This window comes from Sarcophilus harrisii, chromosome 2, assembly GCF_902635505.1.
Source record: "Sarcophilus harrisii chromosome 2, mSarHar1.11, whole genome shotgun sequence".
In the NCBI taxonomy this organism is placed as follows: Eukaryota; Metazoa; Chordata; class Mammalia; order Dasyuromorphia; family Dasyuridae; genus Sarcophilus; species Sarcophilus harrisii.
In genome coordinates this window covers 409,051,881-409,078,775 of record NC_045427.1, presented here as the reverse complement: position 1 = coordinate 409,078,775, position 26,895 = coordinate 409,051,881, and the positions used below count along the sequence as shown (strand labels likewise).

At 36.4% G+C, this 26,895-nt stretch overlaps 1 long non-coding RNA gene across 2 annotated transcripts in view; it reads right to left on the bottom strand.

Annotated features, from left to right (window-relative positions):
* The window catches only part of LOC116421674, a 94,213-nt gene that overhangs the window by 62,731 nt on the left and 4,587 nt on the right, over positions 1-26,895 (bottom strand). For both annotated transcript variants that reach the window (XR_004232154.1, XR_004232155.1), the window contains exon 2: positions 6,611-6,669. This is a non-coding gene — a long non-coding RNA (uncharacterized LOC116421674). The remainder of the gene's footprint in view (positions 1-6,610; positions 6,670-26,895) is intronic.

Below are 26,895 nucleotides of genomic sequence, written 5' to 3'. Positions count from 1 at the left end.
ATTGTGCATATTGTCTTCCTGGTTCTGCTTATTTCATTCTGCATCCTTTTGTATAAATCTCCCCTTGCTTCTCTCACTTCTTCATATCCATTGCTTTTTATCTCATGGTAATATTTCTTTATATTTATGTGCCAACATTTGTTTAAGTATTATTCTCCGATCAATGGGCATGTACTTTGTTTTTACTTCTTTGCTATCACTGAAGTGTTCCTATGAATATTTTACAAATAGCAGATCTTTTTGGTTTTGACCTTCTTGAAGCATATATCTATCAATGATCTCAAGGTCAAAAGGTATAGACATTTAAGCCATTTAAAAAAAATTCCAAATAACTTTCCCAAAAGGTTGGACCAATCCACAGTTCCACCAAAAAAAAAAAAGTGTAACTGTATGTTTTTTTTAAAAGCTCCTCCAACACGTTTTCCATCCTTTATCATCTTTTCCAATTCACTCAATATGAGGTAAAACCCTGAGGTTGTTTTGTTTGTTATGTTTCATATTATTAGCTACTTGAAGCAATCTTTCACATGGTCAATAATACCTTTCAATTGGTTTTTTTGAGAAGTTTTTGTTCATATCTATTGATTATTTATCTGTTTAATAATGGCTTTGCCAATGTTTATGTTAACTCTCTATATATCTTGGATATCTGATCCTTATCCAATTTAAAGACTGAATTTCAATGTAAATAATTGAATTTACTCAGTAGCTAGTCGCACATTTTTATTCCTTAATTTTAATACAAATCATATAATATGTTTTTTTAATTCCCATTGGGAGTCTTTGTGCATTTATTTTCATTTACTTTTCCTCATAGATCATAGAATATATTCCATTTTTTAAAGTACAATTGATTTTTAAAATCATTATCATTGATCATCCTACAAGCTCTTCCTTCCCCAGGAATATGGAATGAAGAAGTACTTTTAAGCAAAACAAATGAACATATTGATCATGAGTGATAAAATTATGTCATTACTTACCTACAGTCTCTTCAGAGGACAGTATATGTTTCACTATAGTACTCTGGATTCAAAATTGTTCATCACATTGATCAGAGTTCTAAAATATTCTGAAGTTATTTTCTTTTATGTTATTGTGATCATGTCAATTTTTTTGGCTCTTACTTCACTTATTCTTTAGTTCATATGATGTCTCCCCAATATTCAGTAAATTCTGCATGTTTATCAGTCTTACAAAAAAAATTTTTTTTGACAGACTACAACTTATTCATTTACCAGCTAGTGAGCACCTATTTTGTTCCCAAGTATTTGCTACAACAATAAGAAAAATTTGTATTTTACATACCTATGACCCCCCCAAAAAAAGAAGCAACTCTTGTATACTTTTAACTTTTATTTGCAAAATGTTGAAAAATATAAAATAAATGCACTAGTCTAAAAAATCCTTTAATGATATATTCAAAAATAACTGAAAGATGTGCTGCCCCATGGTTGATAACAACATCTAAAGCAAGAAAACAGTGATTCATTTTTGAATTCCTCTTGTACCCACATCTGACTGCTACTCTAGTGAAAAAGGAAGAGAGAGAGAGAGAGAGAAGAAGAAGAAGAAGAAGAAGAAGAAGAAGAAGAAGAAGAAGAAAGAAGAAGAAGAAGAAGAAGAAGAAGAAGAAGAAGAAGAAGAAGAAGAAGAAGAAGAAAGAGGAGGAAGAAGAAGAAGAAAGAGAAGGAGGAAGAAGAAGAAAGAGAAGGAGGAAGAAGAAGAAGAAGAAGAAGAAGAAGAAGAAGAAGAAGAAGAAGAAGAAGAAGAAAGAGAAGGAGGAAGAAGAAGAAAGAGAAGGAGGAAGAAGAAGAAAGAGAAGGAGGAAGAAGAAGAAGAAAGAGAAAGAGGAAGAAGAAGAAGAAGAAAGAGAAGGAGGAAGAAGAAGAAAGGGAAGGAGGAAGAAGAAGAAAGAGAAGGAGGAAGAAGAAGAAGGAAGAGAAGGAGGAAGAGGAAGAAGAGGAGGAGACAGAAACAGAGATTGATGTTTGGGGAGTTGGGAAGGAAGAGGAAACAAGGGGAAATGGGTAGAAGGTGAGAATGCTGCACTCCAGAAAAAGCATTGGTTCTTGGTACAGCCTTGTCAGACACTGTGCTGGAGCAGATAAGCCAAATCCACATCTCCAGTTCACTGAGAACAAGACCAATTTCAGGTATGTCACCAACCAAATTCCTAATTTCCCAGATCACAGGCTTTAGAGCTAAAAGATAGCTCAGACAGCATCAAACCCTTTTTCTTACAGATAGGAAAGTGAAACACAGAGAGGGGAAATATCTTGCCCAGCGGACATACAATCCTGAGTGCGAGGATTAGAATTCAAGTCCTTTGACTTTAAGCCCATTATGCTTAACTATGAAACATATCATTTGAGGCTCCATCATTCAGCTTATTCTAAAATGATCAGTATTTTTAGGCAGACAGCATTCTTTTGGGTCCTCCAAACTCCCCCACCCCCTAGTGGAAAGAAAAAAAACTGCATCTCAGAGCCACCTAATAACCCCAGCTTCTGACTGTGGCAGAATCAGAGGCTTTCAGCAAACCAGGACAATGCAGCTTGCCTTTGCTGGGGAGGGTCATTAATTCACAAGGAAACAGGAGGCCCCACCTCTCCAGTTTCTTATCTAGTCATTTCTCTGGGGATGTCTACCTGCGGGGTCTTCCAATCTTTTCTGGGCTACTAAACTCCAGTTAAGACTGGGAGCAGAGAATGCCAAATGCCTGGGAAAAAACTAAGACTTTCTAATCATTTTGAGAGGAAGAGGAGGATTTGGAGTCCTTGCAGCCTGGACTGAAGATTTTAGATTTAAAAATTTAGGATGCTGACTTTAAGCTGGAGCAAACAGGTTCAGATTGCAAATTACTCGAGGTCATAGAGACAGTAAAGTAAGTATTAGAGTCAAGAGTTGAATCCAAGACCTCTAACTTCATGGATCCAGTGAATCCTAAACCACACTGTGCCTACACCAAGCTAAAGAGACACAACCCCACAGCACCTGCTTGTTGGAAGAAGTTTTTTTCTTTCCTCCCTGGAGGCTAAAATGATATTCTCACAATTTGCAACTGTTCAAATCTGGATTTCCTAATCAGAGAGAAACTAAAATTTGATCCTTAAGAAAGTCCGGGCAGCTAAATAGGTGACACAATGATAAAGCACCAGGCCTGGAGTCAGGAAAAGACTCATTTTCTTGAATTCAAATCTGGCCTTAAACACATATCAACTGTGTGACCCTGTATAAGTCACTTAACTCTGCCTCTGTTTCCTCATCTATAAAATGAGCTGGAGAAGGAAATGGCAAATTATTTCAATTATCTTTGCCAGGAAAATCCCAAAAGGGATCACAAGAAATTGGACGGATCTGAAAAAAACAACTGAACAAAAGAAGAGCTTCCTTCTCTTCCCTATACGTCAGCCTCCTCACCTATAAATTAAGGAGACTGAACAAGATGATTGCTTTGGACACTTCCAGCTCTAAATTCTTGATTCTCTGATCCTGAGTTTCTGTGAATCTTCTGCGAATATTGTTAAAAGAAGATCTTGACAATCCAATTCCGCAATGGGAGTAAGAGAAAATATCCTAGTCCCTAACCCAGTCCTTATTGCCCCATATTACTGCACCATCTAATGAGGCAGGGAAAACACTAAGAGCAAAGCTTCTAGACAGTGGAACAGAGGGAGAATGGACCTGTCATTGTGTCATAGAATTAGAAATCAGGATGACTTACTGGATGATTGGAATCCAGGATGACATGTTTTCCTGGATATGAAAGGGGAAAGGAGAGATGGTACGTGGGGGAAGGGGGGAATAACTGATCTTCTTGCCAAAGTAGCTGAGACAGTAGATGGAAAGCATTCTGTCAATAAAGTTAAAGTACGATGAAAAATCTGGGAATAGCAAAAGATACAAATCAGTAACCAAGTTAGGAAAAGAACAATGGATAATATAGGGAACTACCATCAGCCCAATCTAGGAGAAGAGATGTGATAGCTCCAAGTTTTGATAAACATCTATGTGTATTCAAGAAGCATTTTGAGAAGCAGACAACTGCATTTAAGAAGTAAGATACCTGCCCTAGTAGAGGTTACCAACTCCGTGTGTGAACTAGTATGATGTAATAGAGTATAGAATTTAGAGTCAGATTCTAACCTTCAGTGCTTCCTACTTGTGATGTTAGGCAAGTCATGTGAATGCTCTGTGTCTCAGTTTCCTCACCTATGAAATGGGAGTGTGGGACTAGCTAAGGTCCTGAGGTCCCTTACCACTCTTAAAAATCCTAGGATCCTGCTATTCTCAACCCCCTGATCTGGTACTGGTCTTGGGTGGAGTTCCCTGTAAAAAGCTCAGCCTGGCATTCTGAGTAGTGTTGAAGCCCCTGACACTGTGTTTTATTTGGGGAATTCAGAATTTAGCCAAACAGGATGTAGTAGAGGGAAAATGTTGTCTCAGGAAGCAAAGGTTCCAAGACAGAGGATGGTACATCTCCCTCCAATGATGCAAGAGGATGATTATGCTTCATACTGAAGGCTTGGGTGAAAGGGGATGCTTCAGGGAGAGGATGCCAAATGCTACTAGAACTAACGGGCAACACCTGTTGCAATGAAAACTGCTTCCCCTCCTTGACTCTATGAGAAGTGTTTATCTTTTGAATTAGGAAATGATCCTCCCATGTCTGAACTAGATTTTGGGAATACAAACATGTATCTGGAGTTGATGTGTTGGCTCATGAGACAATTTAGAAAAAGAAAACAACTCACCAGAATATGAGGTCCAATTTCTATAGCATTCTCCCATTTACAAAGCACTTTCCTCCCAACAAGCCCCTGAGGGAGACAGTGCAAGTATCATTATCAACCCTTTTTCTACAGATGAAGAAACTGAGGTGAAAAAAGTCATATGATCATAGACCTAAAACTTGAAGCACTGGGAGAGGTCATCTAAGATCAACCCTTCATTTTACAGATGAGGAAACTGAAATTTCCTAATTTCAGTGACTAGGTAATGGGAAATGAAAGAGTTAAAATTAAAACAAAGACCCTGTTATTCCAAGCTCTGTTCTTCTTCATTGTTCTTTGCCTGGAATCACTTTGCCTTCCTCCCAGATAAAGTGATTTGGTCAGTAACATAGACGGTGAAAGTCATGGCCAGAATATAAAGAGCAGAACCAGCCTCTGTCTCAAAGTCCATTGCTTTCCATTCTATGCAATGCTTAGTCTTTTTTTTTACTAGATGAAACATATCTATACTGAAATTTCACATTTTTTAAATCTATGGAATAATAGTTCCCATGGAAAAGTTAATTTACATTATTTCTGGAAGAGACTGTTCAACTGGGGGAGAAAGAGAGAGAGGGAGGGCAGGGGATAAGGAGGAATAGAGGAGGAGGAGGAGGAAGAAGGAAAGGAGGAAAAAGGAGGAAAAGGAGGAAGAGAAGGAGGAAAAAGGAAGAGAGAAAGGAGGAGGAAGAAAAGAAGGAAGTGGAGGAAGAAGAGGAGAAGAATGAGGAAAACAAAAAGAAAACACTTCAACTCATGGTATGCAAAAAGCAGAGGATAAGACCATTTTCTTGTAAAACCAGCACTTTGCCCTTCTCCTCATAGGACTGCTGAGCTGCAAGCCTAGAGTTTTGTAACTATCACACTTTTCACTTGGCCACCTTCCCACCCAGGACTGCCCCTTCCTCACCAACGCAGGGATCCATGTGAAATGGAAGTGTTAGGAAGGGATCCTCAGCCTTTGAGGAATAAGATTACAATTCCCTCCTTTGATCTCCCCAGCTCTGAGCACAAAGTAAGCACTCAATAAATATGACAGTCGCTGTATTTTCTGTCAGATTAAAAATCTACCCATCTCCACAGTTATCATTTGAGGGAGCTTCAAATCACTCAGAGCTCTTGCTGCATACTCTTCTGGAGTTCACTGGATTTCTCTGCACTGTCCATGACCTATGGCTAGCAAATTCCTACCCGTTAGTCCTATAAACTCTAAGATACAAAACTGACTTCTGTTTATGTAAAAACCTTTGTCCCCTGCTATCTGTTCCCACACTTATTCCTGTCCAGCTCAGCTCTAACTCTCACAACATATCCTTACCATCTTCCCTGCCTTTCTCCTGGACACCCTAGAACCCATCTTTATTGTTAACAAATGTCTCCTCTTTTTAGAACCCTCTCAAATACACAGTCCTTCCATCTTCTGGTTCTCAGTGAAACCTGACTTTATCCTGAAGATACTGTATCTCTGGCAAATTATCTAAAATTGGTTGCTTCCTTTCTTGAACCCCCAAAAAGGGGGTTGAAAAGAAATCAACATACTGAATGTTCCATGATTCTATCTGCAGATATTCCCTCTATAAACATTACTCAGAAACTACCTCTCCTCATTCAAAGTTGACTCCATTTTCTTCAGATCCTTATTGCTGTAATTGTGACTTCCAAATTATTTTGGAAGTCCTCCCCTCTTCTCAGTAAATTTGAAACCTGGCTCACAGGTACACCCTAATCTCTAGTCTCTTCAATCCCTTTGGCCCTTCAGTTCTTCAACCAGTTCTTCTCCAAATTCCATGGACCTTTTCTTCCATCTATACAACTATGAGTAGAAATGGCCATACCTTTGACTTAATCTCTCCTTGTCCAGCTTCAACTGAATTTGCTTCAGGTGTTAGAATTCCTAGATGGGATGGAAGAAAGAAATATAGTTATATTGAGAAACTTCACATTTAAGACTGTAGATAAGTTTAGAGATTTGACAGACATCTTGTGAAAGTAGAAGCAGTGTCACAATGCCATACTGGGTCCATGATCCCAAAGAAATAATAAAAGAGGGGAAAGGTGTGGGTGTTTTTTCTTCTTTAAAATATAAGAGTTCTCTCTGGGAGGATGTTTCTTGGGGAGGTTTTCTGGAGGCAGCCTTAGTTTCAGTTAAAAATAAATAATCACCTAAATTGTAGCCAGCTGATAAAATGCAAACGTTTATTTTCTCCCAAGTCTTGTCTCTTTCCTTGGACCCGGATAGCTAGATTCTTAGAGGCCTATCTCTCTGCTTGGTTCCAAGAGCCCTTGCAGCTTGCAGGATTCCAACAGAAAGGACCCACACATACAAAAATATTTGTAGCAGCCCTTCTTGTAGTGACAAAAAATTGGAAACTGAGTGGATGCTCATCAACTGGAAAATGGCTGAATATGTTATGGTAAAGGAATATAATGGAATATTATAAAATAAGATGATTCAGAAAAGTCTGGAAAGACTTACATGAACTGATGCTAAGTGAAGTGAATAGAACCATGAGAACACTGTACACAGTAATAACAAGATTGTGTGATGGTCAATTATGATAGACTTAGCTCTTCTCAGCAATATAGTGATGCCAGACAATTTCAATAGGCTTTGGATGGAAAATGCTATTCACATCCAGAAATAGAACTTTGGAGACAATGAAGATCAAAGCATACTTTTTGTTGTTGTTTTTGTAGTTGTTGTTATTGTTTCTCATGTTCTTCCCTTTTGTTCTGATTTTCTTTCCAGACATGATTCATATGGAAATAAGTTAAAAATTGATTGTACCTGTATAAGCTATATCAGTTCGCTCTCTGTCTTAGGGAAGAGGAGAGAGAGAGAGAGAGAGAGAGAGAGAGAGAGAGAGAGAGAAATTGGAACTCAAAATCTTACAAAAATGAATGTTGGAAACAATCTTTATTTGGAATTGGAAAAATAATATATCATTAACATAAAAATAAATAAATAAGATACTAATGGCTGCCCAATGATAGAATTACAGGTTCACAGAGTTGGAAGAGACATCAGAATATAAAGGTCATCTAGTGAAGGCCTCAAGTGAGAATGCACTACTGCTCAAGACATTATACTCTGGAAAGTGTCAGTCCTCTTCACAACTGCCAGAATAATCTTGCTCAAATGTAAGTCCATGTAAGAATATTCATTCATAGGTGTGAGTTTCTTATCCTTTAGCAAAGCTTTTCTGTGTGATATTATTATGTGTGTGTTTGCAAGTCAAGAACTGGTTTTAGTGAAGTAGGGATTACCATTCATTTGGTTTCCCAGGTTTTCTAGACAGGAGCTATATGCCAAGAAAAGTAAGAAAATCTTCCCAAATGTGTGTACACACAAGTCCTTTGTGTTATAAGAAGCGTTGATTGACATAAGGATTAGCTTTTCAATGCCAGGATCTCAAAAGAATCACAATTGCTGATAATCCACAGGACTACGAGAAAAACATTATGTTTGTAAATGGATAACAAAACATTGTCTATGATAGCACATTCAAGAAGAAGTGGAACAGCCATTCTCATAAAAGATGTGCATCAGGAGAAGAAGGGAGACCTGTCAAACAACAAGACTGAGAGATAGCATCTGGACACCCTGAGGGAGGCACTAGGTTGTTTGTATTTGGGTCAAATATGATTTCATCAATATAGGGAGCTCCTTTTAGCTATGCTGATCAACACCTTCTCATCTTAGAGAGAGCTTGGAAGATGAATGGCTTATCCAGGATTAGTCGGACAATGTATGTTGAGTTAAACCTGAATACAAGTATTCCTGACTGAAGAACTAGTTGGTTCCATGCTACTTCTCAAATATATCCCCAGTATTAAAAGAACCAGAAGAAAGTTTCCAGCACATTATATGGGTACTATATTTAGAAGTTATTGAAAGGCAAAGACAAGATTCACATCAAAGGCATGGAGGGATTGAGATCAATATCATCAGAGGGAGTATACAAAATGATGATGATGATGATGATAACATCTGAAATTTTATTAGTTTTAAAGTTTACAAAATACTTTATGTAAATTAAATTACTCAAATCTTACATTACAAGGAAAATACCATGAGTATTATTATCCCTATTTTACACATTGGGAAACTGAGGCTCAGAGAGATTAGGTGATTTACCAAACACTCAGCTAATAAATGTCAAAAGGAGGATTTGAGCTTGTCTTCCTATCCACTATTATATCACATGTGTCTCATGAGATCACAGATTCAAAGAAATATTGAAGTATCACTTATGATTCTTACAAAATGAAAGACTGGGTTTTTTACTCAAACAAAGCAAAAGTTCAATAATAACAATAGTAGTAGCTAGTATTTATATAAAGTTTTAAGGTTTACAAAGGGTTTTAGAGATATCTCATTTGATCCTCACAACAAACCAGGGAGATAAGTACTATTGTTATTATTCCCTTTTTACATATGAAGAAACTGAGGCAGATGGGAGTTGAATGATTTATACAGAGTCATGCACTAGTAAATATCTGAGGCCAGATTTAAATTCAGGTCTTCCTAAATTTAAGCCCAACAATCTATGCACCAAGCCACCCAGATCCAAATTTATAAGAATCCATATGCATCTTTTATTTGTATTCAATTCAATAAATACTCATTGAGCACTGAGTATATACAGAGTACTGTGCTGTGTGAAATACCAAATTTAAGTCACTTAAGGAGTGCCCCTCCTCATAAAACTGATTATGGAGAGGAGAAAGGGAAGGGAGCAAACACTTACTCAGCTTCTACTATTTGCCAAGCACAATGTTTTACAACATTATCACTAACTTAGCAAAGTCAATCGGCATTCAATGAAAATGGAAAGTTGACTGATCACTCTTCTTTGTGTAGTTTCTCAGTCTTGGAATGCCATATTGTTTTAAACAGGGACAACATCTTTCCCCTTTTCTGGATCTAAAAAACACCCTCTGATTTCAGTTTATACCTTTATTTACTGTAGGATAATCACGAAAATGAAAATAATGTTAAAGAGATCAAGACAGAAAGACCCATAATGACGCAAGGAAATATCTTGCCTTAATTTGAAAACAATGTTTTAAAAAATTAGCAGTAAATATGTCATATTTTTGTTATCATTTTTCATTATTTATTAGGTACACACCGTTATATCCAGACTGATATAGTATTTTATTATTGTTGTTGTTCATTCTTGGTTTTCAAAGATCAATGACATCATGGGGTGATGTCTTGATTTGCAAGTGAATTGTATTTAAGTGAGATAGAATTGCACAAAGTCATCAACTTCAGTCTCTCTTCTTATAGGCATCTAAGTCCATATGCAAGACAAAAACCAAGACAATTGGCAATGGCCTGGGAGGTATTTGATTATTAAAGCATCTCTGTGTGCTATCTTGGCAAAACAATCTCAACACACCATTCTGTAGTCTTTTCTGCTCATTTCTGAAAGCTTTCTAGATTTATGGAAAGTTCTGGCTTTAGAATTAAAAAATTTCGGCTCTTAATGCCAGCTCTAAAATTTATCATGGTCTTGGGAAATCACATGAATCTGTTTACTGCTCTATAAAATGAAACCATTGAATTAAAAGACCCTTGTGGTCCTTTCTAGCACCAGTTATCTCTGGTCTCTAGTTATCTTTGATATACTACACATATTATACAGTTATATTATGCTCTAGTTATCTCATCATTTTCTATTTGTTATATGACTACAGCATTGCATGATTGAAAAATATTGAATCAGAATCAGAAGACTTGGTTCAAGTCCTGATTTCAACACATTTCAACCACTGGACCATATGGCAATTGACCTGACTTTCCTGGGCCTCAGTTTTTTTTTCTCTGTAAAATGGAGATTCATTTCAATTAAATTCATTTCCATTCAATAAGTACTTATTGAATGCCTGCTATATTTCAGGCAGTATGGTAGGCACTGGAACTCTAAAGAAAAAAAAAAACAGTTCCTACCCTCAAAAAGGCTTACATCCATTGTGGAGGAGGGGTAGAGACTGGGAAAGATGACAATGTAAACACAGATAAATCATAGGAGAAAAAAAAATATCCAGGGGGAGCTAGGTGACAGTAGACAGAGCACCAGCCCTAAAGTCAGGAGGACCTGACTTCAAATCCGACCTGAGACACTTAATTCCTAGCTGTGTGACCCTGGGCAAGTCATTTAACCTCAATTGCCTGGGGGGGGAGGGGGGAGAAACAAAGTTATGTTTAAAAAAAAAAGGTGCCTGGCACATAGCAAGCACTTTAAAATGTTTTATCTAAGTGGGAGAGCACTTAATAACTGGAAAGATCAGGAAAGATAGAATGCATAATGGAGGATATGGCATCTAAGGTATTCTTTAAAGAAAGTTAGGAATCTCATCCTCTTGATGAGACAAGTTCAGCATTTCAGATGTGGAGGACAATCTATGCAAAGGTATACTATACAGACATTTTGGGCAAAATACAGAGTGAAATAGAGGAAAAGAAGGAAGAAAAGAAGGAAGGAAGGAAGGAAGGAAGGAAGGAAGGAAGGAAGGAAGGAAGGAAGGAAGGAAGGAAGGAAGGAAGGAAGGAAGGAAGGAAGGAAGGAGGTAAAGGAGAGGGGGAAGGAGAGAGAAAAGGAAGGATGGAGGGATGGAGGAAGGGAGGGAGGGAGGAAGAGAGGAAAAAACATTTACTGAATACAATAAATGTGCAAAGTCCAAGAAATAGGGGAGTCTAGAATCAGAAATCTCTTCTTCCTGAGTTCAAATCTGACCTCAGATCAGCAATGTGATTCTGAGAAAACTGTAAACCTATTTGTTGCGATTTCTTCATATGTAAAACAAGATGGAAAAGAGAATGACAAAACAACTCCAGCCGAGAAAACCCCAAATGAGGTCATAAAGAGTCAGACTTTACTAAAAAGACTGAACAGCAATAGCTAACAAGTCCAACTATCTTACAAGCAGTAAAACAGTTCTTGCCCTCAGGAAGTTCACATTTTAATGGAGAAGATGATGATACACTTTCACGGGAAAGACCCCACAGTCCTTAGAATATTGAGCTGGAGGTGATCCCTCTTCTCTAGTGTCATTTCTACTCATAAGGTCATATCAGTTTCTAATGATGAGCTACTGGGTGGTGCCAAGGCCATGAGTGACAAGAATCTAAGTTCTTGTTGTAGGATTAAGAAGCAATAGGACTTGATAACTAATTAAATGTAGAAGAGGTAAGGGAAATTAAAGACATGGGTATGATCTAAATTTCCATGATTGAACAAATGACTGAAAAATTGGGTGCTATTAACAGAAATAAGGAAGCTAGAAAAAGAAAATAAAGGGTTCTGTTTTGGACATATTGAGTTTGTAAAGTCAATAAAGACTGTATATACAGGATGAAATATTCAAGTTGGGGGTGTACGATTGGAGTTTAGGTAAGAAATGCTAAAAATATAAAGTTAGAGTAATTTACAAATTAATTTGTCCTCTCCCATTGGGAGAGGACAAAACCATTGGGTGAAAGTATAAGAAAGAGTAGTGTCTAGGATAGAGTTCTGGATTACATCTATTCTCATAAAAATCTGCCATTGTGAAAGGCTCTGGAGGATTAGCTATTCCTAGTACATATTGTACTGTACTTTGTCATAGAAAATCTAGAGGGAGAGGCTTGTCGGGAGAGAACTTGTGGGGAAAGTAATATGAATTACTTAGAGGTATTTCTCTATTAGAATTTCTAATGGAGCCCAAGAGGAGAGACAGTTATAGATAAAGAAGGGGATGAGATTCAAAGCAAATCTGCAAAGTAGTATTCACATAAAAGTCATGTCAGAGGAAGCCCTAAAGAAAACACACCATCAAGAGACCAGAGTTGATGAATACATCTGCACAGGTCATTATGATTTTCACTGGGTTACTGAGGGTTACCCAGGCAATGTCCTGGTGAGGTTCACTCTGAGACTCTAGCCTCAACATTAGGAGCTTTGTAGGAAATAGAGAAAAGGTAACTAAGTGCCCTTTTGCTCTTAAGGAAGCAGGTTTCAATAAAGCTTTTAGGCACATGGAATCATCAAGTTAAATTCAATAAGCATTTATTAAACACCTACTTTGTGCTAAAGTCCAGGGGTCCTCAAACTACAGCCCTCAGACCAGATGCAGCAGCTGAGGACGATTATCCCCCTCAAGCAGGGCTATGAAGTTTCTTTATTTAAAGCCCACAAAACAAAGGTTTTGTTTTTACTATAGTTCGGCCCTCCAACAATCTGAGGAACAGTGAACTGGCCCCCTATTTAAAAAGTTTGAGTACCCTGTGCCAGGGTATTAAAACAAAAATACAAAGAGCCCCTGCCCTCAAAGAGCTTACTTTGCACTTAAAATATATCCTACCAAAATTGTAGATGTCCCCATTCCAATAAGCCACCAAAAGCATGAATTGTTCCTATAACAGTCTTGCCATGTGGTCAGTCATTCAATCTCTGTGGAATACTTTATTAATACCTATTTCTAAATTCTAGAATTTGTGAGCCTGTTTCCAATGACTAGAAAAATACTATGACCCAAGGGCATCCTGGAGTCAGCTCAAATTGGCTCTTGAAAGTTTAATGTTAAATTTTCAGTATGAGCATTTATTGCTTTGTTCATTTCTAGACTTAGAAAATGATACAACTTGACTTTTATGGAAATGTTTTGCATAACTTCACATGTAGTTTCTTAATTATGGGTGGGTATAAAGGAAAGAACTTAGAACTTAAAAATTTTAAAAACAAATGTACAAATTTTATTTTGAATGTAACTGAGAAAAAACATTAAATAAATAAATCAAATACAAAAAGAAATCAAATGTGAAAAAAAAGAGAATGATAGGGAAATATTAGTAAAGCAGATTAAACTTAAAAGTTTATCATACACATAATTTCCCCCCTAGAGAATCAGTTGTGCTACAGAACCATTTATCACTAGCACCACCTCAATGGGCAGCCCATTCCTTTAAAAAACAGTTTTAGTAGGAATTTCTTAATAACATTCAAATTTTATCTTCCATTAACTTCTCTATAATTAGAGTTCTGCCCTATGGATATATAGAATATAAATCCAATCTCTATTCCACATGACATACTACTCAAGTCTTCTCTTTAGGTTAAGTAACCTCATTCTTTCAACATTATTCATGAAATAATATCCACTCCACTCATAATCCTGATAATTCACCCTTTGTGTATACTTTAGTCTGTCAATATCCCTCTAAAAACCTAGAATCTAGTATAGAATATAATAATTCATTTACAGTCTAAACAATACAAACTACAAAGAGACACTCTCTCTCTTGTTCTTGGGGAGAAGCAAAAGGGCATTGTTTAGGCATCAACATTATACTACTGATCACTAATAGGTGATTTATTAATAGCTCAATGCTTATTAAACTAGGTCTCCTTTATTCTGTCCTTCTGAAGTTGGCATTTATGTTTAACCTAAAAAAAGCACTTTAAATAATCATGAAAGAAAGAAGACAAAGACAAAAGTAAAAAGAAAAAAGAAAGAAAGAAAAAACTTCAGATAAACTTGGAAGGAGATACAGATCCAGTCATTTGTTTCAATTTGGAATGAAGCAAAAAAAAAAAAGTATAAAGATCTTCATATCCTTTGATCTAGTGATCTGGATTTACACTCACAAAGATGTTATTTTTTGTGAAATATTCAAGAATGAAATTTAAAATATTCAGGAATAGAATTATTCCATATATGTTTTCCAACTTACATAATCATGTTTTAAAATATCTGTTCAGACTATAAATAATTATTAAGTACCTACTATGTGACAAGCACTGTGCTAAGTGCTATTAGCAAAAAGTGGAAACAAGCTACATGTCTAAAGAGTGCAAAATGACTAAATAAAATGAAGGTACAAAATATTAGAACGATTCATTCAAAAATTCAATTCAATCAGCATTTAGTCAGTGCCTACTGCACACTAAGCACTCTACCACATACTGAAAATGCTAGTACACAGAGTAAAACAACTCCTAGTCACAAGGATCTTGCATTCTAACAGGAGAGACATAAGAACATATATAAATAAACACAAAATAAATATAAAGTTGTTCAGTAATTTTTTAGTCATGTGCAATTCTTCATGACCCCATTTGGATTTTTCTTGGGAAAGATACTGGATCAGTTTGCCATTTCCTTCTCGAGCTCATTTTACAGATGAGGAAACTGAGGCAAACAGGGATAAGTGATTTCACCAGGGTCACAGCTAGTCAGTATTTGAGGCTCAGTTTGAACTCAGGAAGATGAATCTTCCCTGAATCCTGAATACTGTATTCATTATGCCATGTAGCAGCTCATACAAGACAAATATGAAAAGATAAATACAAAGAAGTTCGAAACATTATAACTTAAAAGGGAGGAAGGACATTTTCAATTGAGAGAATTAAAAAAGGCTGCCTGCAGAAGGTTCTGCTTGAGCTGAATCTTGAAGGAAGAAAGAGATCCTGTGAGGCAGATATAAGGGGAGAGTGCAATCCAGAAAAAAAGTAATAGAATGCCATGAATGAGAAACAGAATCAATTCCAGTTTAATTGGATCACAAAGCAAAGAGGAAGATAAGTAATATACAATGAAGCTAGGAAGATAAGTTGACTTCAAGCTGTGAAAGGCTTTAAAAGCTAAATAGGGGAGAGCTACTTGGTGGTACACTGGATACAGCACCAGTGCTGAAGTCAAGAAAAATCAGGATTTATATGAACTGATATTGAGTAAAGTTAGTAGAGCCAGTAACACAGTAACAGCAAGATTGTGTGATGACTGTGAGACCCAGCTCTCTACATAGTATCTATCTATGTGGCTTCAGATACTTAGTAGCTGTATGACCCTGGGCAAATCACTTAACCACAATTACCTCAACAACAACAAAAAAGATAAGTAGACAAGTTTATATTTGATTCTAGAAGAGAAAGCCAATAGAGCTGATTGAGGAGAATGACATGAACAGATCTGCATTTAAGGAAAGTCATTCTAAAGCAATGTAGAGAGATTTGAAGTGGGGTGACCAATTATGAGGTTGTTACCATAACCTAAGTAAGAGGTAAAGAGAGCCTAAATTTAGGTATTTCAGATGTAGAATCAGAAAAAATCTGGCAAACTAATTGAATACATTGATTGAGAGAGAATGAGTAGTTAAGGATATTGCCAATGTTACAAATCTGGCACTCTGATAGAATGGTTGTCCCCTCAGCAGAAATAGGAAAGTTTATAAGGAGTAGAGGGGTGAAATATATTGAGTTTTCTTTTGAACATATTGAGTTTGAAATGTCTATAAGACATCTTATTTGGAATATTCAAAAGACAATTGGTGATACAAGATCAAAGCTTGAGAAAAGGACCAGGGCTGGATATATAAATCTGCTAATCATCCACATAGAGAACTCTAATCAATAAGCTATAAAAATATGCATTCCTTTTGATCCAGACTGTATCTGTATCCCAAACCAAGACTGGGTCTGTATCCCAAAGAGATTATAAAAGAGGGAAATTGATCCACACGTGCAAAAGATGTTTGTAGCAGCTCTTTTATAGAGGGCAAGGAACTAGAAATTAAGTGGATGCCCATCAACTGAAGAATGGCTGAATGAGTTATGGTGTATGGATGTAATATAATACTACTGTTCTATAAGAAATGATGAACAGTATGATTTTAGAAATATCATAATTTACATGAACTGATATTGAGTAAAGTAAGTAGAGCCAGGAAAACATTGAACACAGTAATGGCAAGATTGTGTGATGACTAACTATGAGACTGAGCCTCTGTAGTATCTATCTAGCTCTCGTGATATGAAGATAGACAAATCTATGAATCTACAGCACTGAGACCACTTCATTGGGCTAGAATCTACACCAGTCTCTATTTGGTAGCTAGCCAGTGTGAAGTGTAAATGAGATTCAATTCTAGGAAAGCCTGACTTGTAATATGGGGACAATGGAGAGTGATTACATTATAGGAATAGAGTACAGAAGCATGGCAACTAGAGATGAGACATCATATGTGAGCAACAGCAAGTATGTGAGCAGTACACATGGCCTGTAGAACATACAAGGGGAAATAATAATCAAAAATACTGGAAAGATAATAGCCAGGTTTTAAAGAACTTTAAATGTCCAAGAGAGAAGTTTCTATTTGAAGCTAGAGGAATAAGGAAGCTACTAGAGTTTTTGAGTTGTGGATGACATGGGTTTAGCTTTAGAAAAATCATTTCAGTAGCTGTGTGGAAGATGGATTAGAATTAACTGAATATTACAGAAAAGGAAAAAATGCTGAAGTTAATTTTTAAAAAATCAAACAAAATGCTATTTCACAAGTTATCTTTATAATACATTAAAACCCACATATGCCCAATATATCCCTTCGTTGCCCATTGAATTATTCTCAAGTTTTATTCTCCAGGGAAATGATTTTGATTCACAATTCACTGCCATCCAGCTCTGGATCGGGTGTTCAAACAAACCCAGGCTTGATCTAGCATAGCCTCTGATCATAACTGGAACCTAGCCTTCTTTCCCTAGAAGAGCTCTTCCCTTGGGTGCTATTACTTGACCTTAATCACCAGTGCAGAGCAATGGAAAAGACCGACAGTGGCTTAGCAATCACATCTGGAAGGGTTTTTGTTTTGTTTTGCTGGGCTTTTTTTTAAAATATCCTTGGATATAATCCATCTGGGCTCAGAGACTTGAACTCATTTAGATAAGCTAAGTGCTATCTCCTCAGCTATCTTGAACTTCAATTCCTTCTTAACTATATTTGTCCTACCCTTTCCAGTGGAAGATCATTTTCCTTGATAAAAGAGATGGAAGCAAACTAGAAATTGAGTAATATTAATTATAATAACATTCTGCTTTCTATTATCTATTAACATTAAACCATCTGGCCTAAGCACCAGACATCTCTTATTTCTTGGCCTTCTTCTGAACATAACTTTAAAAAGTCTTTTTAAAATTTCTTTTGCTTTTACAAAATTCAGTTAATTTTCAGCCTTCTAGAAACTGTTCTTGGGAAATTCGTACTGGTCTTTTATCATCAACTTTGGTTACATTTCTCTGCCACAGCTTATTCATTTCTTAAAGATATAAAATATTTCTACTTTTTATAAGCATTAGCAAAAGGGATACAGTGGTGATCATTGAAAAGTTGCCATGTAGAAAGAAGAATTGTACTTTAGAATCAGAAAACAAACAAGAACAATGGAAGTTACACCTTAGGTTCACCATTAAGAAAAAATTTTCTAATATAGATGTCCAAAAATGGAATGACCTGTTATGCTAGGTAGTGAATGAGTTCCTCAGCAATGGGGCTTCAGGTGCAAGCCATATGACCACTCTTCAGGCATATTATACAAATGATTTTTATTCAGGCACATGTTGGATAATCTGGAGAAACTGGATGGTTTCTCTCTGTTCTGAAATATGTGCTTCCATTATCTTGGGAGGTAATGTGGAACTGTAGGCAAATATTATGTGAAATAAATCTGATTGGATTAATAACCAAGATCAGTTAGACCTTCTGGTTTTCCCACTTCCCTACATCTTGACCCCTTAGAACTGAAAATTGAACAAGGCCCTAAAGATCCTCTGATCTGGAAGGATCAAACTATGAGTTTCATGAGTCTCATGAGTCTCATAAAGCTACTAAGTGTTAAAATAAGGGCAGAACTGTGTATGTGAAACCAGATTAAGATGTAAATGTAGTTAAACAAATAAAATTTTTAAAATTCATAACAAAATAAAAATACAGTAAAATTCAATACAAATATAATACAATGAAATATAGATAATATCAATTTGTGGGGTTTGAAGTCACTACTTCCCTGCAAGGATCCCTTTCTTTTTGAGTGGGACACCACTGATCCAACCCTGACATCCATCTTTATTTTGTAGATGGAGACATCAGTCCCAGATAAATCCACTGACTTGCTCAAACTCCCAGGATAAGTCAATAGTAGAATTTATACTGGATTACAGGTCTCCTGATGCCTAGAGACTTACCTTTTCTCACTATATCACAAAATCTTCGCCTCTGAGAATATTTCACAATACATCACTAATTGTCTAAGGCCACATTTGAATTTAGGTCTTCCTTATTCCAGGTCCAATACTCTATCCACTGAGCCACCTGCCTGCCTCATATAGCTTAGTAAGTGGTAGAAATGGAATCTAACACAGATCCCAGTTAGTTATTTATATCCATGCCTTCTGTACTATTTGATGATACATTCTTAGGTAATAGAAATTGACTTTAGATGGAGCTTAGAAATTTATAGTGCACATTATACCAATTAGCTTAATTGTTCTTTTTTTGAAAACCTGTTAAATAGTTGATAAAGGTATGATAATCCCATTTTACAGGTTGAGAGGTTAAGTGACCACCAAAATCACACAAGGAGGAAGTGTCTGTGGCAGAATTTGAACCTCAGGCTGCCTCACTCCAAGTCATTATATCCCCAGTGCCTGACTCAGGACCTTGTGAATGGTAGGCACTTCAATGTTGGATGGATTGAACTGAAGCAGTCCTGATTGCAATCCCATGTACAGTAACACAGACTCTGTGTTCTGAAGCTACCCTGCAATAACAAATCCATGTGTGTGGCCCAACACTCCCCACTCTAGCAATCATGTCAGCGCCTCACCATGAATCCCCACATGAATTTGGCCAGTGATGGTCTATTTTGAGTGTTGACCTGGTATGGCTCGTTTCATCTTTGGGACAAGAGTTGGTTCTGGATAAATATGTTCTGGGAACATTTGCAATAGCCAGAGAAGGAGTACTTCCTTATATGCAGAACACAAAATTATCACATAAAAATCAGACATAACTGCCAATCCGGGGTTTCAAATAAACAAACAAAACCCTAAAATTACCTCTCTGGGATGGGCAAGGGAGTACCTCTGGGTCACAGACTGAAATGGTGGTGAGGAGGCTATAAAAATCAGACTGCGGGAAAGGACATAACAAAACGGCTCTCTTGAGAACAGCTAGAGGACCAAAGGCTCTGTTTTTCCTTCAGTGTCCAAGCCCTCATCTTCACTGGCACAAACATGTCAAATCTCCACCCTTTAAAAAAGCAGTGACAACAGAGATTTGGCTCAGTTCTCCCCACCTACCTTGGCTGAGGGCCTCCCCAGAATGACCTGGTCACTGTAATGCCAGAAGACAGATAGAATTGCTCTTTACATCCTATGAAGAGCAGAAGATTGGCTCTGAATGGAACCTTCAAGACCAGCAGCTTCCTGACTCTGCCTCTTGTGCCCCTTTTGGGAGCTCTGCCCTGGATGACTTCAGTGGATTTAGATGAAGAGCCTTGAAGATCCTCTAAGTCAATTCTTTTTTTTTTTTATGTGTTTGACTTTAGTCAAGTCATGTAGCCCATCTAGTTGTCGTTTGTCATGTGCAAAATAAAGAGCATGCATGAAATGATATCTAAGATCCCACCCATCCAACCTAGAGTCTGTCAATCTATGAACTGGCAGGGGCAAATCATCTAACGTTTTTTGGGAGTTGGAACAATTGGGATAAAGTGACTTGTCTAGGGTCTTACAGCTAGTAAGTTTTAAATGTTTGAGGTTGAATTTGAACTCAGATCCTTCTAAGGCTGGTACTCTATCTCAGAACTGGTACTTTATCCATTACACCACCTAGCTGCCCCATTTAACCTTTTTAAGGTTAGCTTTCTCATCCAAAAAATGAGGGTGATTATGCCTGCAATCATCTACCTGGATGGATTGTTGTAAGAAAAAATCCTATGTAAATCTCAAAGTACTGAAGAAAGGGGGACTATCATGATAATAATATAGTATTATATGTGACATAAAATGTTATATGACACAACAGTATCATATGATATAACAGTAATGCCTCAAAACAGAGAAAGCATGATTATGATCACATTGCCACTAGGTACAACTTTTCTTTTTTAAATATTATTTTACTGATGTTTTGTTTTATATTATCTTGAAAATTAAATATCTTTCTCCTCTCCCCTTAACTGTAAGTCTTCTCTTTTAACAAAGATTTTAAAAGAAAAAGAAACAGAGCAATTTAACAAAATCCACTAAGACATCAACTCTGTCTAAATATATATAGATATATACATATCTATGTATATATGTATGTGGAGAGACAGACAGAGAGGGAGAAAGAGAGAGAAAGAGATGCAATTAGGTGGTATAGGGAGTAGGCACTGAGCTTGGAATCAGGAAGAATCATTTTATGAGTTCAAATACAGTTTCAGACATATACTGTGTGACTACTTATTGTGTGACTCTGGGTTAGTCACTTAACCTTGTTTGCCTCAGTTTCCTCATCTATAAAATGAGCTAGAAAAGAAAATGGCAGATCACTCCAGTACTCCAGTATTTTTGCCAGAAAACCCCAAAAAAGGGTCACAACTTAAGTCAATGACAACTATATATATATATATATATATATATATATATATACACACACACATATATACATTTGTACATACATATATACCTGTATGTATATATAATATTCACACACAATCACCTACCTCTACAAAGAAGAAAGGAGGATGCATTCTCTAACTCTTCTCCAGAGCTATTACATTAGTATTGCAATTGCAGTACCGGTTTCAGGGATTTTTTTTTTCTATTTACATTGTGATTATTGTGCACATTCTTTTCTTGCTCCTGTTTTGCTCTACATCAGTTCATATATCTTCCCATATTTCTCTGCTTTACTTATGTTCATAATTATTTACAACAGTGTAATATTCTATTTATGTACCAAGATTTTTTAAGGCATTATTTAAGTATTTAACTGATATATATCTACTTTGGTTCCAATTCTTTGCTACCAGTTCTTATGTTGGCATATTGGGACCTTTTTTTTATCAATCTGGCAGTAGAACCTTTGGGTATGGACAAATACTCACTTTTTAAAAGTATAATTCCAAATGGCTTTCCAGAAAGGTGGGACCAATTCACAGTTCCACCAACAGTGTATTAGTGTTCCTGTTTTTTTCTCACAGTTCCTCCAGCATTATTTATATATTTTGTCACCTCTTCCAATTTGCTATATGTGAAGCAAAATCTCAAAGTTGTTTTAAATTGTAATTGTCTTATTAGCAAAGTCCCTTCCATATCTAATATTTATGATTCTGTATGTAAATATTAAATAGTATCCAGGTCAAAGATTTCTAAGGAACCTTTGAGTTCTAATTCAACTATTTCAAATCCCACATTATTCTCCACATGATTATCTTTTCATTGTTGAATTAACTCTTTTTAAGTCTTAGCCTGAAAAAAAAAGGGGGGGAGGGACTGCAGTGAGTGTCTATGGCTTGTTTTTGATGCCTCTTCAGCTCTCTGTCTTTTTATATTATGGAAATACAGCTGTTGAGTGTTGACCAGAATTGGCTAGCCATACCTCTCTTTTTCTGCATTTTACTCAAGCCAAAATTGGAAAAGGATTGAGGAAACTATAAACAGAGTCATTCCCCTAGGCCAGGAGGAAGGAAAGAAGAACCTATCCTTCTATCTCTGATTTAGTTCAATTAAACAATTCCACTCAAGTAGCAAAACAAAACAAACAAACATAAATTAAGTGCCTACTGTGGAGGCATTATGGTAGGGAATGAGAATAGAAAAACTAAAACCAAAACAGTTTCTGCTTTCAAAGAGCTCACATTCTACTGGAGTTTTGAAGATGCTCTAACATAAATATGCTTGTAGTCATTCCACTCTCCATGGTGGAAGTAAAGGGATGGGAAAACACAAGAAAAAAAGCCCATATAATAATAGCATATGTATTCCCATAATAACAACACTGGAGAAACATTAGACTTGGAATCAAAATATCTGCGTTCAAATTTGCCTTGCTCTACCTGAATGACTCTGGTCAAGTGCCTGTAAAAATCTCAGTTTCCCATCTATAAAATAAGGACATTAAGAGATTTATTGTAAAGGAAGTGCTTCAGAGACTGCAAATAAGTGAAACATTTGTTGACAGATCTCAAAACATTTCCTACAATATCACCTATTTCTTCCTCCTTGAATCTAACAAGACCATAGAATCATGAGATTCAGAGTCAGAAAGAACCAGAGATCATTTAGTCTAGTCTCCTGATTTTACAAAGGGAGACATAAAGTTCAGTTACCTAGCCAAGGACATAGGTAGTAAACAGCAGAGTCAGGATTTGAATTCAGATTATTTGACTCTAAGAAGGTATTAGCTCTGTTCTGAACCCTTCTTGGATGGACATGAAATGAAGAAGAAATCTGAAATTGTGTGCTCCATCACTATGGTGACCAGAGGACTCTAGAGAGATCATATATTTAGAGCTGTCATGTACCTGAGAAGCCATCTAATCCAACATCTTATTCTGTAGATGAAAAAACTGAGATTCAGGCATGGAAGAGATTTATACAGAGTCCAAAAGGCATAATCAAAAGAACTAAAATTCCAATCCAGGTCTTCTGACTGTAAATCCAATTCTCTTTCTATTTGTGCCACTAGGTCCTTGGAATTTGTTTAATCTTTTAAAATACTGCTGAAGAAACTACAGGAATAAGAAAGAATTGAGAGGTAGGAGATATGAATACAAGAAACAGTGATATGAGTTGAAACAATGACTTAACCATGGCTACCACTGCCAATATGGAATGGGGGAGGTGAGAAGCAGAGCTCTGGCTTCCTAGGCCAATCCTCACCCCCTGTGGACCACGCTAAATTCCAAACATGAATGATGGACCCTTGGCCCTACCCCCTCATCAAATTGTAAATTAAAAGGCTATAATTCCAACTAGGGGTTTCTGGTGACATCATAAACCACAAGAGCCACAAGCTCAAGTCCCTGAAACCCTGAGATGGAATTACACCCTTTTTTTCCTAATCCAGGCAGCTTTGGTCATTGCCATTTTTGTATGATATGATAGCAATGAGCAATATTGTAACCCTTTGTGAGATTTTTTTTATCCAGCATCAAGTCCTCCATGTTCCTACACTCCCAGACCATACAGGACATTTGCTTTCTTCTGGTCCTCTCCTTCCCCTACTTCTTTCTGACTCTGACAGCTTCCATTTCCTAACAATCTAACCTCCAGCCATCCCCCAGCCCACTATCCTCCAACAGTGCTACTTGCCCCATACCCACACCCCTAACTCATTGAAGTTTTCTTAGGATTTTAGAATTGGAAAATATCTTAAAAATCATCTGAGGCCCAAACTGAGGCCCAAAGTAAAGGAGAGACTTGTCTAAAGCAGAATTAGGGTTTAAAACCAAAATCTTTTTTTGTTGTTGTTTTGGTTTGGTTTGATTCATATTTTATTTCCCCCACTGACATGTAAAAAAAAATTATTTTTAACATTCGTTTTAAAAACTTTGAGTTCTAGACTCTCTCCCTTTTTTCCTTTCCACTCTCCCCTACCTCTAATCAGAATGCAAGAAATCCAGTATAATAAACTAAGATTTTCTGATTCTGGATCCAGCACTTGGATGAGAAGTAATAAATTCCATTTCATTTGAAGTCTTTGAACAGAGACTAGATGACCACTGTATTCTATATTTATGTATTATGTTTATATTAATGTACTGTTTATGTTGCAGTAAGGACTCTTTTCTCAGGATGAGTTCAACTAGTCATAGAAGTCTCTTCCAATTCTAAAATTCTGTGATTTTATGATTCTACTTTCCCACACCTTATATCTTACTTAAATGTCTCTTCCTGGGAGGCAATGGATGAGTTATACCTTAAAGCCATTCATTTGAAATTCAGGCTGTTCTAGCTGATGCTAACATTACTATGAAGAAAAGATAACCCACCCCTTTTATGGACAAAATTTGTTTTAAATAACAAATGTGTTCTTGAAAATATTAATATAAATAAACCCATATTTTAAAAGCAATAAGGTTTATCCTTCTACTACAGTCTTGTTTCTGATACCTTATTGTTGCAGAGAAATAGCATGAGTTTCTAAAGGTGTACAAGCCCTGATAATTCCTGCCAAGTTTAAAGGGATTTGAGTATAAGTCAAAAGATAAATTTAATTCTATCATATCTGTGACAAGTCAACAATCATTTATTTAATTTTTTTGAAGCAATTAGGGTTAAGTGACTTGTCCATAGTCATAGAGCTAGTAAGTATCTAGACATCAGATTTGAATTCCTGACGCCAGGGAGGGCAAATATTTATTTTGTTTTTGCTCAGTTGTTTTGGTTGTGTCCAGCTCTTTGTAACTCCATTTGGAGTTTTCTTGGCAGAATTAAGGGAGTTCCCTCTTCCTCCAGCTCATTTTATAGATTAGGAAACTGAAGCAAATAGGGTTAAATGGCTTGCCCAGAGTCACACAGCTAGTAAGTGTCAAAGACCAGATTTAAATGCAAGTCTTCCTAACTATGGGTCCAGGACTTTTAACTATCTACTGCACCACCTAACTACCTCAATATTTATCTAAATATGTCACAAAAGACTTTCTGGTGTAGGGTATGATGGTCTTCAATGTTGTAGTCAGGTTTCTGCTCAGGAACAAGTTGGACTAGATGGTCTCTGAGGACCCTTGGAACTTTGAAAGCAAAGAATTCTATGTACCAAGATTCCTTCCATCTTGTCTACATTATAAAGTCACTTACAATTCTGGAATTCTTTGCTCTAAGGCCTTTTTCAGGCCTCTTATATTGTGCATTCTGGTTCTAAGATTTTCAGAACATAAATAAAAAATAAAATACTATGGCTGAAAAAGACCTTAGTGATTGAACTATCAGAGCTGAAAGAGAAATCAAGACTGTTGAGTTTAAATGATTAAAACTGGAGGACCATTAGAATAGTGAATGCTAGATCAGGAAGGGACTCAGAAATTTAGAATCACAGGTTATAAATAAATTATAGGCTCTCAAAGTTGCAATGAAACTCAGAAACCATATTGTCCAATGAAAATGCATGAGCCACTAACTTCATTTTATCTCCACACTAATAAGACAATATAGTATATTAGAAAGAGTACTCAATTTAGTCAGACAACACAGCTTCTTCTAACACTAGCTTTGCCACTTATCAATTGTACAATGTTAGATAAATTATTTAACCTTTCTAGGATCAGAAAATTTCCTGATTTCTAAAAAGAAGTTGAAATATACAATCACTAAGGTTCCTTTAAGCTCAAAATCCTTGTTCTTCAGATTAGAAAGAAAATAAGCATTTACTAAATTCTTACTATGTACTTGCTAGATACTTGCTAAGTACTTTATAAATACCAGCTCATCTGATTCTCACAACCTGGAAAGGAGGTGCTTTATCTTCATTTTACAGTTGAGGAAACTGAAGCAGACAAAAGTCACACAGCTAGTGTCTAAGGCTAGATTTGAATTCAGTTATTCCTGATAAATTTCCATAGAAGTCTTCTTCCAATACCTTGTCATAGTTTAGAGAAGACATTGGATCATCTATTGACTTTGGATTTATTCTATATATGTTGGCCATCCACTGGCCTTTACTCCCTGTAGAATTTAAATTCCTTTAGGGCAGAGACTTACATTCTTGTCATGTAAGTCTCTGTACATTCTTGATTATTACATCCTCATTGCTAAACACTATATCTGACACATAGTTGGCATCACTTAATAAATGTTATTTGATTGATTCATTGATTGGGTTTTCAATGCCACTAGAACACAAGTTAAGGCTAGGTTGAAAAGAATTCAAGGCAGACCTGACACAAACTGTGTCTGTCATCTGCAGATCAGTCAAGTTAAATATGATACGATTCATTATCAGAAGAATTGCTGCTGAGTAAGAATTTGCAAAGACTTATAGGACAGAGGGGGAAAAAAGATACTAAATGACTTTCAGTCACATATGTCCACATTCACTTCTGCAGAAGCAGCTGGGTGGTCAATGGATAGAGCATCAAGCCCAGTATCAGGAAGACCTAAATTCCAATCAAACTTCAGACCTAGCTATGTGACCCAGGCAAGTCATTTATATTCTATTTGCCTCAGTTTCCTAAACTGTAAAATGGGGATAGTAATAGCACCTACCAAATAATATTGTTATGAAGATCAAATATTATAATATCTATCAAGTGCTTAACATAGTTCCTAGGACATAATAGGTACTTAATAAATGCTTATTCTTTCCTTTATT